We start from the raw sequence: 12,032 nt of genomic DNA, 5'->3' as shown, positions 1-12,032 counted from the left end.
GAGGGTCCCACATGGCGCGCAGACCTCTCCTGCCGCCTGCTGCTCCCCTCAGCAGTGTACTTTGGTCCTTCTGCCTGCTCTGCTCCCTGCTCTGGCTCTGGTGAATTCTCTCACCCTCCCACGCTTCTGACTGTACCCAGTGCATGTATAAACAAAACAAACAAACAAATAAATAAAGCATGCCTCTATAAAAAAAAAAAAACCCAGAGTGACAAACTCAGATGGAGAATACTACATCTAAAATCAAAAAAGTCTTCTATATCTGCTATTATATTGAATTTCCAGTTTATCTTTAACAATTGTCTGTTTAATCATCTCTTTCAATTTTATTTTTGTTCTTTGAATTTTCTTCAGTGAAAGAATAGAACTATTTGCCTAAAGTGACTAACAACATAGGAAGGAAGTTGTTACTAAGAAAAATGAAGGTCATTTGAGGAACAATGGAAGTTTAGCATGAGTTTTTCACAGCTAACACATATCAAAATATATCTTTCACATAGAATCCTCTGCCACAATATATTTAGATGGTGCATCTTCTAGAATAGGAATCACAACAGTGTCACTTCTTGACATTGCTGAATAATTTGCAATGCATAGAGATGATTTTAATATAGGTCCCAACGGAGACCTTATAAAAGAAGCTCAAAGCTATTCTGACAAAGCAGTAGCTGTGCAGGGACCGAGGCACTGAAGAAAACCATAAAGCTCTTTCAATATTCAGCTACTGGGGAAAAAAAGAAAGAAAAGAAAAACTTCACTGCTAAACCTTTTCATTTTATATAGCTGCTCAAACTTTAGAAACTTCATAGACCATAATCCATTAAAAACAGTACCTATTACATCAAGTTCCAATTGATAAGCTTACCATTAAAGCATTGGGGTAAAAGGATTGGCTCTCTTCCATTTTCCATAAAGCTCATTTGTTAAACTGGAAAAAAAAAAAGAATCCATGAGACAATCTAGTGGATCATTCACTATTCCTGATATTTGTTCTATTTCTTAGCCTTTACCTCTGTCACTGATTAAAATCTTTACCATACATTATGGGGTGTACGTTTACTGTCTATCAGTCTAGTTCAAGGTTAAAGAAAATGATACCACCAGCTCAAATTCTTGTCAACCACCACTCTTTCAAGTGCACTTATGTGTTACACATACAAGTACAGTTTTTCTGGATTTTGAGAAGGAAAAGTACAATCTTTTTAAAAATATATACTATACCAAGCTTGAATTCAGATAATTGTTCAAAAAATGTATACATGCCAAATTATTTTAATGAGGATCAGTGTTTTCTGTTAATATTCAGACATATCATTTATAATTATTTTTATCACCTTTTCTACTCCTGGATTTTTACACTCAGGACCATTGCAGGCAAGCACAGTGCTACCCAAAAAGTCAGATACAATGTAGTACTTCATAAGTAAGAAGTCATGTATACGTCCCTAGGCACATGATGTAAGTAATGGATTTCAAGAATGACAGTAAGCAGAAATTCACCCATTTTCTCATGGTTTCTGTTACATAGGCCATATTTTTGTGCTTAGACCAAGGTTAATTTTGCTTCATTAATCTTAATCTACATTAACCCTATAAATCCAAATTCACTCAGTTTTCAGTGATCTCCTAATATGATAAAAATGCTCTGAAAATGTCCCCAGCAAAGTGTACTTTTATATTATCATCATCTCTTCCTGTTAGCCTTGGTGAACACCTATAAATCTTCAAATACACGTCATATCATTGCCTTGTGAAGTCAGACCTAGTTATTTCAAGAGTGCTTCCTCTACTGGGTGCTAAAACTATTGCTGTATTTTAGTATATAGATCAGTACTTATCACGAATTTCCAAAAAAGTATTTCTGGCAGTAAAGGAGAATTAAATTGAACCTGCAGAGTCTGGATGAATTAGAGTAAGGAGATTTCACGACAGTATGAAATTTTTGGGAATTGAATGTTTCACCATATAAAGAAATCACACAAATGTATCATGCTATTCCATTATATGTCATTTATTATAGTTTTAAAATACATTTTCAAATTTATCATTAATAAAATTGCAACAAAAGTATTTGTAACATTCAGCCTATGGTTTTATGCTTCTTTTTTTAAAATTGTTATGTACATTCTGTTTGAGAAGCAGCTTTTTAGTCCCCCAATCAATAGCAAAAAAATATTTGTGTAATGTACAAATATTATGTAAAAGAATATTACACATCTTTAAAGAAAGATGAAACAGTAGCATTTGGGACAAAATGGATGGCCCTCAAGGTGATTATGTTGAGGTAATTTCCTTAAAAGTTAAGTGTCCTAAAATGCTGCAGATACTTTTATAATAAGACTCAACCATTTTGCTGCTAAGTTTTACCCAAGAAAAATGTAAGCACACAAATGTAAGTACACAAATGTTCATGTTAGCTTAATGAGTAATATCCAAAGACTGGAAACAACCCAAATGTCCATCAGCAGGTCACTGGGTGAATTTTTGTTATACCCACAGAGTGAAATAGTACTCAGCAATAAAAAGAATTAAATTCTTGATACACATAAAAACAATGATGAATCTTAAAATAATTTTGAGTGAAAAAAAACTAGGCAAAAGAGTGCACATTTTGTCATTCCATTTACAGAATCACATTCTACAGCTACAGAAAGTTCAGTTTTTGTTTGAGGAGGGGAGTGAGGGGTGGAACAGGAAATTTTTTTTAAAGATTTATTTTATGCTTATAAGAGCTGGGGTACAGGCCAGAGGTATGGGGGCGTGAGACGATTCACCAGAGACAGAATGGGGAGTAGAACAGGTGGTACCCTGAAATACACTGCTGAGGGGAACAGCAGGTGAGACAGGAGAGGTCTGCTTCACCATGTGGGTCACCTCCCTGGCCGGGGATCGAATTTGTGCAGCAGTGGCTCTGGATAGCTTCATAGTGCTGTGACTCAACCCCTTGAGCCACCAGGGAGGCCCCAAAATTTTCGGAATGATGGATATATATTCCTTTTCTTGGTTGTGGTTATAGTTTCATGAGAATATGTGTCAAAACCTATTGAATTGTGCACTTTACAGAAATAAAGCTTTAAAAATGTTATGTCAACCAAACCACAAAAAATCATGTAAATGATGCACATTCTTCCATTTATGTTAGTTCATTCTAAGAATTAACATATTATCTTAAATTATTTGCCACTGAATGATGTTCAAAATATTTTCCTACATTTAGCCTTTGATCTTATGTTCTCTTTGTAATGCAGCTGCATACATCAAGTTTGAGACACATTCTCACCAAGCAACATTCTGTCATATCAGAAAGTGAACTTCTTGAAGGCAGGGAGTGGGCTATTTTCTCTTCGTTCTTAACTCCAAGCACAGTAACATTAACATACTAAAAAGTCAATGAATGTTAACTGAATGGACTATTGAATCTCTAAATTCTCACCTCTTTGTCTTAGATATGTCAAGTTGGGTGACTTGCATAAACTTACTCTAATGTTATTAAAGGTATGGATGAGTATATACTGGAAGACATCTTTTCCTTCTTGGATTTACCTCCACTCCTTTTTTATTTTTGGCCTTACTTCCCCATCTGCAATGCTCTTACACACTTCCTCCTCCCAAATTTAGACATGGAAAAATCTCAAATTACCTTTGGTTCACTTTTGTTCTCTGACACTTAACAGCAGTGTGTTCTTGAGCATATTTACTTGACTTCACTGAGTCCCACATTCTTCACTATAATGTGAAATAGTTATTACTAGGGTTGATGCAGACTTCATGAATCCACAAAGTACCTGAGACAGAGGAAACAGCAAACATTTGCTAATTGTTTCCCTGATTCCCACTGTACAGAAGCTTTCCTATTAAAATTACATCATTTTTCATTTTTGCACAATGTATGCATTTTCATCTTGGTTACAGTCCCCATACATTCCTGTTAAAATTATCCCACCTAGTGTTTCATCTCTTCTGGACATTGTTATGTATAAGACAGCGTGATAGATAGATTAATAAACACATGCCTAGTATTTAAGTAATATGTAATGATCTATTTGATCCTCAAAGCAACTTTTTGTAATTGGTACTGTTATCTTTCTCACTTAAGAGAAAAGAAAGCAGAAATTGAGGATCACAAGGGTAAAGATAGCTATTCAATATCATATTACTCAGATGAAACAGGGCATGGAATTGAGCCCAGTTAAGAATCTATACTTTTAACCCCTATAGTTTAGCAAAATACTTAATTATAGTAAAATGTCATTTAATCAGAACTCTACTAACTGAAGCCCTTAGGTAAGTATCTCTTCTTGTAAGAGAAAGAAGCACATTATAAAAATTGAAGCTCATTTCCTAAGCTTTATTCTCAAACAAAAAATTCTAGAAAACGAGCCTTTTTTCCTCTAAGATCTTTAGTCAACAAATACAGTTTTAGTGATTAATAGACTTTATTTACTGAGGGAATAAAATAGACAATGACACTTTAGAAAAATACCCACTAGCAAGAGAGTAAACTTTTGCTGTTATTTCTTACACTCGGTTCACCAGAATATAAAATTAACCAGTACCGGTTGGGGCGGAGCAACATGGCGGCGAGGAGACGCTGCGAGTAAGATCTCCCATTAAAAAAAGTTAATAGGGAGGAAAAGCGGCAGGTCCCAGTGAGAACTGGGACACGGAAGATAAACGGGTGACGCCAGCAAACTGCCCGAAGAAGAAAGTGGCCATAAAAGAGGACCAGAAGGGAGGGAGCGCAGACCCTGCTCCCCTCCCCCGCCCAGAGGCGGCACTCTCCGACCGGCAGAGAGGAGGAAAACAACAAACCAAAACGGCCCACAAGAACAAACGACGCAGCAAGCGGGACTGTGCGTGGAAAGGAACTATTGCAGCCACCACACCCCGTGAACGGGAGCTGAGGCGAACCCTGCAGGATCCGCCGCGGCGGTGAGGGAACGGCTCCGGGCGCCATTAGAAACAAAGACCCGGGAGACGCGCACACAGCCCGGGCTGCCGGTAAGCTTGCGCGGGAAAGCAGCGCACTCGGGGAGCTTGAAAAGCAAGTGCAGACCTGGATCGCGGCTGCCCAGGTACCCGCGCCTGCGACCTAGGCTTGCAGGGAGACGACCTAGGCTTGCGGGGAGATGCGCGGAGGTCCTCACTGAGGTGAAGGTCCCTCCCTGAGTAAGCAGGAACCAGGCACCCAGGCACGGGAGCGGTGCAAAAGGCGCCATTCCCGCGCCACTGAACTGGGCTACAGCCCGCGTCCTGGACCTGAGGGCTTTGAACTGAGACCCGGGGCACGAAAATTAGGGGCGTGGGTTCTCCACGACGGTGGGGCACAAGGCAGACACAGCACCCCAAAGCTGTTGAGGTGTACCCTACCATTCCGCTCTGTTCCCTGTCCCACGGTGGGGGGGCGAAAAAACAGCCCCAAGGACAATAGGAAGATCTCTGGCGCCACCTAGCGACCAGGAAAAAAAAAGTCACTAATACCCCATAGAACAGGAAATTTCTTAAGACTGCTTGAAAAGGGCAGAAGGCTTCTACAGTGGCCAGCTGGGAAGTTATTCCACGCCAGGCCCCTTCCGACCAGCAGTCTGAGCCCACAGAGGGAGCAGGCAACCACGTCTGGGGCAGACCGGGGGCGCAGAAGAGTGTGCCTGAAACCGAGGTGCAGGGACTGCATCCCGCTTCGCCATTTGAGAAAGGGACATTTCTTCAGTAAAAACTGCCTAAACCAGCAGAAAGCTCCCCCAGAAGGCAGAGATGGCTCCTGGAAGAGCCAGAGGGGAGCGGAGAAGTTCACCAAGATGCCAGTCAGTCCGAGCATCACAGTGTCCCAACGCATACGACAAATTAGAAAACAGACAGTAGGGAGTAGAAGAACCACACGCAACCTAACAACTCCTCAGGAAAGAAGCATACCACAAAAAGAAAACCACTCCCCAGATTGCAACGACAGCAACTTGGAAGAACTTCTGAGCCTTCCAGAAAGATTTAAAAAATTCGCCATGATTAAAAAGTGATAGATCAGAAGAAGAAATTGAGTCCTACCTAAAGAGGGAAAAACAATGGTCAGAAGAATGAAATTGAGTCCCTAAAGAGGGAAGTAAAAGAAAATGCAGGAGATCAAACAAAGAATTAATGGACGAACTAGAAGAACTCCGGGAAAAAGCAAGGAAAGAAGAATGAGATGAAATGGAGAGAACGAATAAGTTCTCTTTGAAGACACAGAAATAAAAAGAACCAAACAGAAAAGGAAAGAGAAGTACGAAGGAAAAAGAATGAAGAAAGACTTCGAGAGAACTATCTGACTCCATGAGGAAAGGAAATATAAGAGTTATAGGAATTCCAGAAGGAGAGGAGAGACAGTGTAGGAACAGAGAAAATATTCAGGAGATAATTGAAGAGAACTTCCAAATGTGAAGAAGGAGCTGAAAATTGATATACAAGAAGCAAGAAGAACACCAAACTTCCACGACGAAAGGAAACACACAGCAAGACACATAATAGTAAAGCTCCCAAGAATCCAGGACAAGGAAAAAATAATGAAGCTGACAAGAGGGAAGAAACAGATAACATTCAAAGGAAAACCAATCAGGCTGACATCAGACTTCTCTGAAGAAACACTACGGGCAAGGAGAGAGTGGAGGGACATAGTCAACAGACTCCAAGAAAACAGATGCCAACCAAGAATACTCTATCCCGCAAAGCTCTCTTTCCTCCATGAAGAAAGAATATGGACCTTCCCAGACAAAGAGAAACTCCCAGAATTTCATTACGAATAAACCCCCACTCCAAAAAATACTACAAGGAATCCTAAAGCCAGAACCTCAGAGGGACGAATAACAACGAGAAGACCAAAAAAAAGTTATTAAAAGAATAAAAATCAAAGGAAGACAAACATAATGGCAAATACAGATGCTAACATATGAATATTAACTCTAAATGTAAATGGACTAAACTCTTCAATAAAAAGACACAGAGTTGCAGCCTGGATTAAGAAACAAAACCCAACCTTTTGCTGTCTCCAGGAAACACATTTAGCTACAAAAGATAAAGGCTCAAAGTCAAAGGATGGAAAACAATCCTACAAGCAAATGGGCCAAAAAAGAAAGCAGGAACAGCTATACTTATATCAGATAAAAAGACTTCAAACTCAAAAAAATAAAAAGAGACCCCAATGGTCACTACATTATGATTAAGGGGACAATACTTCAAGAAGAAATAACACTCATTAACATATACTCACCAAACGAAAGAGCACCAAAATATATCAGACAACTGTTGTCCTCTCTGAAAACAGACATCAGAGAAAACACATACGTAGTGGGAGACTTCAACACACCACTATCACAATGGATAGATCAACAAGACAAAAATAAGTAAAGAACAAAAGCTCTAAATAAGGACCTAGAGCATTTGGCTTAACAGACATCTATAGAACACTAAAACCCAAAAAAAACGGAGTACACATTTTTCTCAAGCGCACACGGATCATTCTCCAGGATTGATCACATACTGGGGCACAAGACAAACATCAACAGATACACCAAGATGAAATCATACCAACCATCTTTTCTGACCACGAAGGCATCAAACTAGAAATCAATAAAAAAGAAGGCAAGGAACTATCCTACCTCATGGAGATTAAAAGCCACACTACTGGAAGACCATTGGACTAATGAGGAGATCAAAGAAGAAATTAAAAAATTCTTTGAATTGAATGACAAGGAGGACACTATCCTAATGTATGGGATGCAGCAAAAGCAGTAATAAGAGGAAAATATATAGCAATAGAAGCTCACATCAAAAACAAGAAAGAACTCAAAGAAACAACCTAATCTCGAAGCTCAAAGATCTAGAAAAAAGAACAACAAAAAAACCCCAAATCCAGTAGAAGAAAAGAAAAAAAATAATAAAACCAAAGCAGAAATAAATGAAATTGAAACTAAAAAAACAATCCAAAAGATCAATGAAACCAAGAGCTGGTTCTTTGAAAAAATCAATAAAATAGACAAACCCCTAGCCAGGCTCACAAAGGAAAAAAGGGAGAAAGCACAAATACACAGGATCATAAATGAAAGAGGAGAAATCACAACGGACACAGCAGAAATCAAAAGAATAATCAGTAACTACTATGAACAGTTATATGGAAACAAGTTCAACAATCTAGAGGAGATGGACAAATTCCTACAACTCTACAATCACCCAAAGCTAGATAAAGAAGAAATAGAACACCTAAACAGACCAATTACAAGCAGCGAAATTGAAATGGTAATCAAAAACTCCCCAAAAACAAAAGCCCAGGACCTGATGGATTTACAAATGAATTCTACCAAACATTCAGAGACGAATTAGTGCCTATCCTTCACAAACTCTTCCAAAAAATTGAGAAGGAAGGGACAATACCAAACACGTTCTATGAAGCCAATATTACACTAATACCAAAACCGAATAAGGACAACACAAAAAGGAAAACTATAGGCCATCTCCCTAATGAACACTGATGCAAAAATCCTCAATAAAATTTTAGCTATCAGAATCCAACAATGTATCCATAAGATAATTCACCACGACCAAGTTGGATTCATTCCAGGGGCACAAGGATGGTTTAACATCCGAAAATCAATCAACGTTATCCAACACATCAACAAAAAGAAATATAAAACCATATGATAATATCAATAGATGCTGAGAAAGCTTTCGACAAAGTGCAACACCCATTCATGATAAAAGCCCTTGAAATTCTTGGGATACAAGGAACATACCTCAACATCATAAAGGCCATCTATGACAAGCCAACAGCCAGTATCATTCTCAATGGTGAAAAGCTGAAAGCAATTCCATTAAGATCTGGAACAAGACAGGATGTCCACTCTCACCACTGCTTTTCAATATAATACTGGAAGTCCTAGCCAGAGCAATAAGACAAGAGAAAGACATCCAAGGAATCCAAATAGAAAAGAAGAAGTCAAACTATCACTATTTGCAGATGATATGATAATATACATAGAGAACCCCAAAACCTCCACAGAAAAACTAATCAACTCATCAGTCAGTTCAGTAAAGTGGCAGGATACAAAATCAACACGCAAAAGTCAGTAGCCTTCCTATACACAAACAATAAATCTGAAGAAGAAGAAATCAAAAAAACCACCCCTTTTATTATTGAAACAAAAAAAAATCAAATATTTGGGAATAAATCTAACAAAGAGGTAAGGACCTATACAAAGAAAACTATAAAACACTGTTAAAAGAAATAGAAGAAGACACAAAGAAATGGAAAACATCCCTGCTCATGGATTGGAAGAATAAACATTATTAAAATGGCCATCCTACCAAAAGCAATATACAGATTCAATGCTATTCCAATCAAATCTTCAATGGCATTCTTCAAAGAAATAGAACAATTATTGATGAAATTCATATGGAATCACCAAAAACCGAATAGCCAAAGCTCTACTGAAAAAAAAAGAAGGAAATGGAGGCATCAATCCCAGACTTCAAACTATACTACAAAGCCATAATCATCAAAACTGCATGGTTTGGAACAAGAACAGACATACAGACCAATGGAATCGAATAGAAAATCCAGAAATAAACCCACAGATTTATGGTCAACTAATCTTTGACAAAGGAGCAAAGACTATGCATTGGAGCAAAGAAAGTTTGTTCAATAAATGGTGCTGGGAAAACTGGGTCGCTACATGCAAAAGAATGAAGCTTGACACTACCTCACACCATACACAAAAATCAACTCAAAATGGATAAAGACTAGACATAAGACCTGAAACCATAAAATACATAGAAGGAAATATAGGCGAAACACTACGGGATTTGCACATCAAAGACATCTTTACAGACACATCACCCAAAGCAGTGATAGTGAAGACAAAGATAAACAGCTGGGACTACATCAAATTAAAGAGCTTCTGCACAGCAAAAGAGACAATAACAAAAACAAAGAGAAACCCCACCAACTGGGAGAACATTTTTGCACACCCAACACTAATGATAAAGGACTGATCACAAAAATCTGCAAAGAGCTGATGAGACTCAGCAACAACAAAGAAAATAATCCAGTCAAAAAATGGGCAGAAGAGCTAAAAAGAAACTTCTCTGAAGAGGAAATGCAAATGGCCAACAGACATATGAAAAAATGTTCAACATCACTTGTAATCAGGGAAATGCAAAACAATACCATGAGATACCATCTCACACCAGTGAGAATGGCACATATTAAAAAAACTAGCAACAACAAATGTTGGCGAGGTTGTGGAGAAAAAGGAACTCTTCTGCACTGTTGGTGGGAGTGCAAACTGGTCCAACCACTATGGAGAGCTGTGTGGAGATTTCTGGACCTACTAAACATAGAGCTTCCATATGATCCAGCAATTCCACTCCTATGTATTTACCCAAAGGACACAGAAACATCAATTCCAAAGAGCACCTGCACCCCTATGTTTATAGCAGCACTGTTTACAATAGCTAAGCTTTGGAAACAACCCAAATGCCCAAAAGTAGATGACTGGATCAAGAAGATGTGGTACATATATACCATGGAATATTACTCAGCATTCAAAAAAGATAAACACATGCAATTTGCAGCAACATGGATGGCGCTGGAAGGGATCATGCTCAGCGAAATAAGCCAAAAAGAAAAAGAAAAATACCGGATGGTCTCACTCATAGCAGGAATCTAGAAAACTTAAATAAGGGACCAGGAAAATGAAATATAAGAAAGTGAAATCAAAATCAACAAAAACTATGAACCAGAGACACTTTTGGGGGGTGGGGGGCGGGAGGGAAGGATTGGGGTCAGAATGGGGCGTTTGCAATTGTATGGGGAATATAAAAATAAAATTTAAGATTAAAAAAAAATAAATAAAAAAATAAAAAAAATAAAAATAAATAAAATAAAATTACCAGTACCACCTTTTCATGCAGTCTATATTGCTGAAGTTTGTATCCTGGGATTTTCACTTATCTAAATGGTAGATGCAAGTAGCCAAGCGTCTGGCTTCCCTAACAGAATATTTTCCAACATTTGGATGAAAAACACAGCTAACAACTTTCCGTCAGAAATAAAGCATAAATGTGGTATATAATGAAACATACCTGATATAGTTATAATGAAATAAAATGAAATAAAATAAAATACTTAGAGATAATGTATGAAATGGTCACTGTTGAGCAGGGTTACTGTTGCTAATGCTTGTCATTTTTCATATTTTAAATTCTCATAAACAGAAAAGAGATATTGCTCTTTTTAAATCAAAATTCTATAACTCATAAAAAATTCAGACATATTCAGAGGAAGCCGCAGTAAGAGTTACTCAATGTGATGTAAAAGACGGTTTAAAAAACACTCAATGTCATAATGTAACTTGTGACACTTGGGTACTAAAGTGTGAACAAGCACTAAAATTGGGCTGTTAAAGTCCAAAGACTTGAAGAGATGATTCACAATTGGCATTTGAACTAATAAGAAAATTGTGGAAATGCAACACTATCAACTTGAAATGCATTCAGTTGCCCTTCCTAGACCCTTATTATCAAAGAAAAGTGCAGTCTAGCTGGTAACAAAAGAGCCAATGTGTGGTAAGGGAAAGTGACTTGAAAGTATCAGGCAAGATGCTTTTCATAAAACACACCCACACATGCATGAAGCCATATAGTTCACCAAAAACTATTTTCATAAAATAATCTCATAATTATCTCAAAACTGTCATGTTTTTTAAGACTTGAGTTTGGAAAGTTCTCATACATGTTCATCTCTGCACATAATCTAGTTTCTCTTGGGCAATCACTGGCCTCAGATTTCTTAGTAGGTATCAACTGAAGTCATGTCAATACTATATTTCCCTCTTTTTCTTTTTTCACCTTCTTTGTTTCCCCATGCTGGTTTCATTTTATCTGAAATTGATAGTCTGGAAAATATCATCCAGCTTCATTTTCCTTCGGGTCATGCCTTTGTGAGTCTCATAGTAAACATGATGAAATAAAACCACATAAGGAAAAACCCAGACTTCTGTATATGC

At 37.9% G+C, this 12,032-nt stretch overlaps 1 long non-coding RNA gene across 1 annotated transcript in view; it reads right to left on the bottom strand.

The window, feature by feature from the left end:
* Positions 1-3,779, bottom strand: part of LOC129145858 (uncharacterized) — a 30,278-nt gene extending 26,499 nt beyond the window's left edge. Inside the window, exons 1-2 of the long non-coding RNA XR_008551975.1 lie at positions 3,641-3,779; positions 866-928 (exon numbers count right to left, since the gene is read on the bottom strand). This is a non-coding gene — a long non-coding RNA (uncharacterized LOC129145858). The remainder of the gene's footprint in view (positions 1-865; positions 929-3,640) is intronic.
* Positions 3,780-12,032: the final 8,253 nt, after the last annotated feature.

The sequence above is a fragment of the Talpa occidentalis genome, unplaced genomic scaffold (assembly GCF_014898055.3).
Source record: "Talpa occidentalis isolate TD23 unplaced genomic scaffold, MPIMG_talOcc4v2.1 talOcc4.15, whole genome shotgun sequence".
Classification (NCBI taxonomy): Eukaryota; Metazoa; Chordata; class Mammalia; order Eulipotyphla; family Talpidae; genus Talpa; species Talpa occidentalis.
Note: the sequence above shows the minus strand (reverse complement) of the source record. Positions and strands in the feature narration are given on the sequence as shown.